This window comes from Pan paniscus, chromosome 15 (genome assembly GCF_029289425.2).
Source record: "Pan paniscus chromosome 15, NHGRI_mPanPan1-v2.0_pri, whole genome shotgun sequence".
Lineage (NCBI taxonomy): Eukaryota > Metazoa > Chordata > Mammalia > Primates > Hominidae > Pan > Pan paniscus.
This window is the reverse complement of record NC_073264.2, coordinates 31306736-31314833: the sequence shown is the minus strand read 5'-3', so window position 1 is coordinate 31314833 and position 8098 is coordinate 31306736.

Below are 8098 nucleotides of genomic sequence, written 5' to 3'. Positions count from 1 at the left end.
TTAATTTGAATCTTTGCCATCCCTGTGTTGCCTATGTTATTTAATATCATCATTCTCCATATTTTATCAATTCTACAGTGCACTTATTCCCCCCCATTTTCAAGCTCTGGAATCAGGATATGACTTAAATTGATGACATCTTGCAATTGTTGTTGGCTTAGGACACAGTTGTAATACAGTTTTCATTGCTACTGCAAGTATGAATGTCTTACTTATTCCAGTTGATATAGCTGAACAATGGTAATTCCTTGATATTTTAGTCAAGAAAAATTTTAAGAATCGCTTGAAGTCATATAAATCCTAGACATTGTCTAAAAGCTTTCTTTTGACACTTTCTTGTAAGTCAACAAAGTGCCAGCTTCAAAGCTTACAACTTCAAAGAAAATCTCAGAAACAATAGTGGAGAACTCTTGTTGGCACTGAGGACAATAATATATGGAAAAATATGGATTTTGACAATTCTGAGTAAGAGATTTCTAAGAATTAGATTCTGAATGTAAAAGTGTTTTAGAAATGTTTTAACTGATTTATTTTGCTTACATATTCCTTTCCACAAGAGTGAAATATGACTTCTAAAACCTCTGTCTAAATAAATCTAAAATAGCTCTTTCAGTTGGTTCAACATAAAAATTCTAAGCAATAAAGTATTATGTCAGAGTTTAATAGAGATTTTATTTCTTAGTGATACACAAAATAATGGTGCATTTTATAATCAGGGATGTCTTCAATCAGTAATAACCTAAGCTAAAATGATCAGAGGCTTCTGCAACATCTTCACTCTCTGTGCCCAGTTAAATACAGGACTCAATCAATTTTGCTTCTGGAATACAATTTTACTCTGACAATTCTTCTCCATTCCCACTGCTTTTCCTCTAATGATAGACCTCATAATTTCTTCCCAGATTATTACAACAGTCTTTTGTAGATCTCTTGGCCTCTGTTCTTTTCCCAGAGCAATACATTTTTCTCAATAACTGAATGATTTCCATGACATGCAGTTATATTCAGGTCACTACTCGGTTGCAAACCCTCAATAGCTCTGCATTTCTTAACGCATAGCTGGTAAACGAATTGTAAACATGTCTTCTCCCCACATGCCCATGGTTCTTTTTCTCCTTTCATTTATATGCTCAATGAAGCAGGGTCTACTTTGTCATTCCAAGTCCTTTTCATAGTACTGGCTCATAACATATTCTCACTAAATTTTTGATGAGTGAATAAATGAGCCCAATATGCTTCACAATCCATCTAAACACTAAACTCCAGACAGCAACTACCTATCTCTAATAGTTGTCATTCAAGGTTGACTATTCCAAATCCACAGGATGAAGTCCTAAACTCTTTAAAACAGTAATCAAGATTATTCAGTCTTCCTTCTATGTTCTTTCATAATCTCATCTCTTGTCCCTCTCTGTCATGCATGCTTATACTCCAACCGCATCAGACCACTTGACATTTCCTGAATAATCCTGCCAAAAGTTATCACTTCTTCTTCTGTGCTCCCCTTATACTGCTAACTCAGCATTGCTATACTGAGTTAATTGTACATGTGCCTGTTTGCCCTCTAGGAAAAGACATTACACCATAATCATTTTTTATGCCCCAAATACACAGCATCATTTCCATCGGAAAATGTGCTGAAGTTAAATGTTTATGGATGACTATATCTGCTTCCCAGGGCTGCCATAACAAATTACCACAAACTTGGCAGCTTAACACTACAGATATTTATTCTCTCACAGCTCTGGAGGCCAGAGGTATGAAATTAAGGTGTCGGCAGGACTGTACTCCCTGTGAAGGGTTAGGGGAGAATCCTTTCTCATCTTTTCCAGCTTCTCCAGACTGCAGGTTTTTCTTGGTCTCTGTCTTCACATAGCTTTTCCTCTTCTCTGTGTGCCTCTCTTCTGTGTGTCTCTGATAAGGACACTTGCCATTGGATTTAGGACCCATCTGGATAATCCAGGATAATCTTATTTCAAGAACCTTAGCTTAACTACATGTATAAACAGCCCTTTACCAAATAAGGTCTTGTTCACAGATCCTGGGATGTGAACATATCTTTTTTGGGGAGCCACCTGTCAACACACTAAATCACTTTCTAGCACACATATTTTCCTCACAAATAATTCTAAGGGTGTAAAAGCAATAAAATGTAAAAGTAGATCTCAAAGGGACCACACACACACACACACACACTTCACACATTTTGAATAATGTGAATGCATACTCATTGTTGCTTAAATCTCAGGCTAATGTTGCCATTTTACATTAATGCATTTTTGCTAATGTTAGAATTACAGCCTTTCCATGGCATATCATTAAAATGCAAATAAGTGATTCTATTACAGAATATAAACTATGATCTCATCTCTCCACATTCAAAGTGAATAGGTATCATATTCATACACTTTCCAAAGACAAGTCAAATATATACATGTATACGTATATGTATATATATATATATGTGCGTTAGTGAGGAAAAGGCAAGTAATATATATATTATTCATCTTTCAGTGAAGCTTCTAGGCATCTATACAGTCTAGAGCTTGTTGTGATGCCCATTCTAAAATGAGGCACACATTGTAATGCCCACCACAAAGAAATAGGCACAATTTTGTGGATCTCTGGATATTGGAAGCCACATATGTTGAGTTTGAACATATTGCTGTAACTTGTTTATTGGTAATCCATAAGGCAGTTTTGAGTGGTGTCAAGAGTATTTCCCAACAGGTGCAGCTGCAGTGTAAACTGCCTTGCCACCCAGGCATTAGGAGCCAGAAGACCCATCTGTATTCAGAGAGTCTGTGGCAGGAAGAGAGGATCTATGGAATACCTGGCAACCCCTGATAGGAAAGCCCCTAGGGTTTTTTAGTGAGATCATATCCTCTTGATTTAACCATTTTCCATTTGCAAATCATCTCCTAGCTTGCTTCAGTAGAGATTGAAGACTTCACCAAGGGACTTCCAGTGACTATGCAATCTGAACCACCCACATTATGATCTACAATTATTAAATTGTATAGGTGCAGTGATGCTCCAATATTAAATAAAAAATGGAATGTAAGATTGAGCTTTAGCATATCTGAGGCTCTACTAAATTGAATGAATGGGTGGCTCAGAATCCCATGGATTCTGCTTCTAGTGCTTTGCCCACTTTTTTCTTAACTTGCAATCAGGGCTCAGCATTGCAGGCTGACAAGTTCCAGAAAGTAGATAACCAGTGATTACAACTCTACTCAGAGGTGGCCCTGAAAGACAGGACTAGGGAAAGTCCTCCAAAGGAACAGAACACCTAGTTGTCTACTTGGTAGGGAAAGAGAGATGGCTGCAGGTACAGATTTATGTTGATTCATAAGAGCAGCCAACAAGGTTATTAGTTGGTCAGGGACATGGAAAGAACAATATTGAAAGAATAATAACAAGGAGGAAATAGGGAGGGACATGTCGATGAACTTCTTGGAATGGATACATTCCATGCAATTGTCACCAGAGGGCATTCACTGCGGAGAAAGATTTTAATAAATCAATAAGTAAAAACACCTGACCCATGGATATTAGCCAATTTTTAATTCCAGCTACTCTTAATGCTTGTTGAATGGGCCTATGAACAAAGGTCCCACAGGGTGAGCACAGGGCCTTGCATGAACTCAACAATATGGATTTTCCTTCACTAAAGCTAAACCCTAGCTGCCCCATTCCTAGCCCCACACACAGTCTCTTAATTCACCCCTGAACTTCACATCATCCCTGGGAAACAGGCCTACCGTGGCAGATAAGAAACGTTGAAGCAACAGAAAGACTAGTGCTCAGAAGACAACTTTTGTCCACTCTACATATGTGTGCAGCATCTTCTCCCTCTCCCCATCACTTCCTTTAGGTGATATAGTGTATAGATTATGGCTGTCTGGGATTGGTTTTCTACTCATTTCATACTTTACATAGAAGATGAGAATTCATGTCTTTTTAGAAGTGAGGCATTTTAAAGGAAACTAAAAATCTCTGCTAAGCTGTCATTTTAAGAAATTTATTTGACTTGCTGCTATATATACTTGACAAATACAGTTGCAGAATACAAATCTCTACTGATTTGGACCTTGAAGGTTCTTCAAATAGCACTCTTAGCTTTCCAAAGCCCATGCTCTGACCCTATCTTCATGAGAATTTGAATGCCTTTATTAAGCAAATTTAGAACAGCTTAGATTTGGACACACCATCTTAGAAGTAATGTAACTGATTGGTTTTTTACAAATAGAAATTGGTTATTTACAAATAGGAAATTTGAATCTTAATCAGATACTCTAACAGAGGGTCATACAGATTTCAAAATTGGGGCTGAGACCGACTCTTCTGATTCCAGACTACCCAGGATAATTTAGATGGGAATGTTTGCCTGGCCTCCCCAAATCATACTCTCCTATTTTCATAAACAGACTAACCAATATAATTAGCCAATTAACAAAAAGAAAAGAAAAGAAAAGAAAAAGAAGCCACGTGTTTTTATTTGGAGATGAGAGCATCCAGTTTCACATCACTACTGAACACATATAAGTATATCTTTTCTTTCCCTTAGTATATACTAATAGTATGTGTTCACATGAGAGTCTGATGTGACATCTGTCAGCAACTCTGCCCCTTCAGAATTCAATTTTTCTCAAGTCAACAGAGCTATCCATGAAATCTAGTGGTATGTGGCCACAGTTCATTCATTTCATTACCAGGAAGTTAGAGTTTGACACGAGGTAGGGGAGACATGCAGTCTCTGTCATTTTGTCTGAGTTCAAGATACATAATGATGCTGGCATTGCATGATATCTCAGTCTTCCTCTTTTTTATGTAAAAATTCAAAGAAGAAGAAAATGTATTTATGTATATTTACTTATATAAACATATATCTGTATATATACACATATATATGTATGTATATAATATTTTTTCATCCAGCAGAAAAACGTCAGGCTAATTTCCTCTCCTTGAGCCATAACTTACTGGCCCCATAACTTATTTGGTTTTAATTTCCTTATTTAGGTTTCCAAAAAGTAGTTGTCATTTAGAGGCTGAATTTTTATTTTGTAAGAAGGTCCTATGATCTCTTTAAATTTAGGTTGCTTGAGCTGTGAAAATGCTTATAAAAATAAACATACTTTTTAAAATCTGTCCTAGTTGTTGAAAAACTGCATCTGATTCATGCTTTTGTTTTACATTATCTTTGCCTTTATTTTTCTGATAGAGTAAAGCCTATAAATTTTGCTACATTTTTATAATAAACATACAATCATTTTAACTCATTCCCATTGTAATCTGTGCCTCTCTATTTAGTTCACAAAGTATCCTTCAGGATATTTAGGGACTAAAAACTAAAGATTAAGTAGGGAATATAATTTTGGTTCTTGAATTTATTGACAAAATATTATACCTGTAGCTATATTATTCTTTATTTCATTGTGTCCTAGCCAAATATTTTTTTTAAATTTTAAGTTGTTAATTGTATTCACTTGAACAACATGAACTTTTGTATACTTTTTAATGAATCCCTTTATCTGCCAATTCTTGATTAAACTATATATAGTAAATCAATTAATCAAATCACATTTTGTTTCTTTCTTTTTTATATTAGCATCAGCTATACAAACTAGTTTCCAGATGGACTGCCTTGGTTACTGCTTGGTGCCAGCTAGCCTCTTAAATACAAATGGAAAAGCCACCTGATTTGATCAGAAAATTTACTTCTCACAACTTTATGTCCGTTTAAATTGAAAACTCATTACTAGTTATGGTTTTAAAAGTAATTGAGAATGATTTCCTCTAAGATCATACAGCTTCAATTCCATCTTCTATTTCAAATGCACTAAACTATTAACATGTATTTAAAATAATTGTTAAAAGAGTAATTTCTTCTTTTGGCGGGGAGTGTCTAACACTTCTGCCCTTCAGGGCTGTCCTGGGTGTTTATTGGTATTTATCAGCGATGTGACCTGATTCCTATCTGTGAAACTTACAGTCTAGTTGTAGGGATCTACCTACATGGATGAAAACAATCATAAAATAGATAAGAGCTATACAGTTATGGACAAATAAGAATATAGTCCAGTGTTGAAACATATGGTTCTGATTGTGCCTTAATATATCTTTATCTATATCTATATCTATCTATATACATATAAATATATAAGTGTATATATATATACATTATTTTATTTTATTTCTCTTTAAGTTCTGGGGTACACGTGCAGAATGTGCAGGTTTGTTACGTAGGTGTACATGTGCCATAGTGGATTGCTGCCCCTATCAACCCATTGTGTAGGTTTTAAGCCCTTCATACATTAGGTATTTGACCTAATGCTCTCCCTCCACTAGCCCCCCACCCCTAGACAGGGCCCAGTGTGTGATGTTCCCCTCCCTCTGTTTGTGTGTTCTCATTGTTCAACTCCCACTTATGAGTGAGGATATGCAGTGTTTGGTTTTCCATTCCTGTGTTAGTTTGCTGAGAATGATGGTTTCTAGCTTCATCCATGTCCCTGCAAAGGACATGAACTCATTCTTCTTTATGGCTGCATAGTATTCCATGGTGTATATGTGCCACATTTTCTTTATCCAGTCTATCATTGATTGGCATTTGGGTTGGTTCCAAGTCTTTGCTATGGTTAATAGTGCTGCAGTAAACATATGTGTGCATGTATCTTTTTAATAGAATGATTTATAATCCTTTAAGTATATACCCAGTAATGGGATTTCTGGTTCTAGACCCTTGAGGAAGCACCACGCTGTCTTCCACAATGGTTGAACTAATTTATACTCCCATCAACAGTGTAAAAGCATTCCTATTTCTCCACATCCTTGCCAGCATCTGCTGTTTCCTGACTTTTTAATGATCACCATTCTAACTGGCATGAGATGGTATCTCATTGTGATTTTGATTTGCATTTCTCTAACGCTCAGTGATGATGAGCTTTTTTTCATATGTTTGTTGGCCACATAAATGTCTTTTTTTGAGAAGTGTCTGTTCATATCCTTCACCCACTTTTTGATGGGGTTGTCTTTTTCTTGTAAATTTGTTTAAGTTTCTTGTAGATTCTGGATATTAGACCTTTGTCAGATGGATAGATTGCAAAAATTTTCTCCCATTCTCTAGGTTGCCTGTTCACAGTGATGATAGTTTCTTTTGCTGTGTAGAAGCTATTTAGTTTAATTAGATCACATTTGTCGATTTTGGTTTTTGTTGCCATTGCTTTTGGTGTTTTAGTCATGAAGTCTTTGCCCATGCCCATGTCCTGAATGGTATTGCCTAGGTTTTCTTCTAGGGTTTTTTGTTTTCGGTTTTATGTTTAAGTCTTTAATCCGTCTTGAGTTAATTTTTGTATAAGGTGTAAGGAAGGGGTCCAGTTTCTGTTTTCTCCATATTGGTAGCCAGTTTTCCCAGCACCAGTTGTTAAATAGGGAATTCTTTCCCCATTGCTTGTTTTTGTCAGGTTTGTCGAAGATCAGATGGTTGTAGATGTGTGGTGTTATTTCTGAGGCCTTTGTTCTTTTCCATTGGTTTATATGTTTGTTTTGGTACCAGTACCATGCTGTTTTGGTTACTGTAGCCTTGTAGTATAGTTTGAAGTCAGGTAGTGTAATGCCTCCAGCTTTGTTCTTTTTGCTTAGGATTGTCTTGGCTATAGGGGCTCTTTTTTGGTTCCATATGAAATCTAAGTAGTTTTTTCTAATTCTGTGAAGAAAGTCACTGGTAGCTTGATGGGAAGAGCATTGAATCTATAAATTACTCTGGGCAGTATGGCCGTTTTCACAATATTGATTCTTCCTATCCATGAGCATGGAATTTTTTTTTATTTGTTTGTGTCCTCTCTTATTTCCTTGAGTAGTGGTTTTGTAGTTCTCCTTGAAGAGGTCCTTCACGTCCCTTGTAAATTGTACTCCTAGGTATTTTATTCTCTTTGTAGCAATTGTGAATGGGAGTTCACTCATAATTTGGCTCTCTGCTTGTCTGTTATTGGTGTATAGGAATGCTTCTGATTTTTTCACATCGATTTTGTATCCTGAGACTTTGCTGAAGTTGCTTATCAGCTTAATGGGTTTTTGGGCTGAGACAATGGGGTTT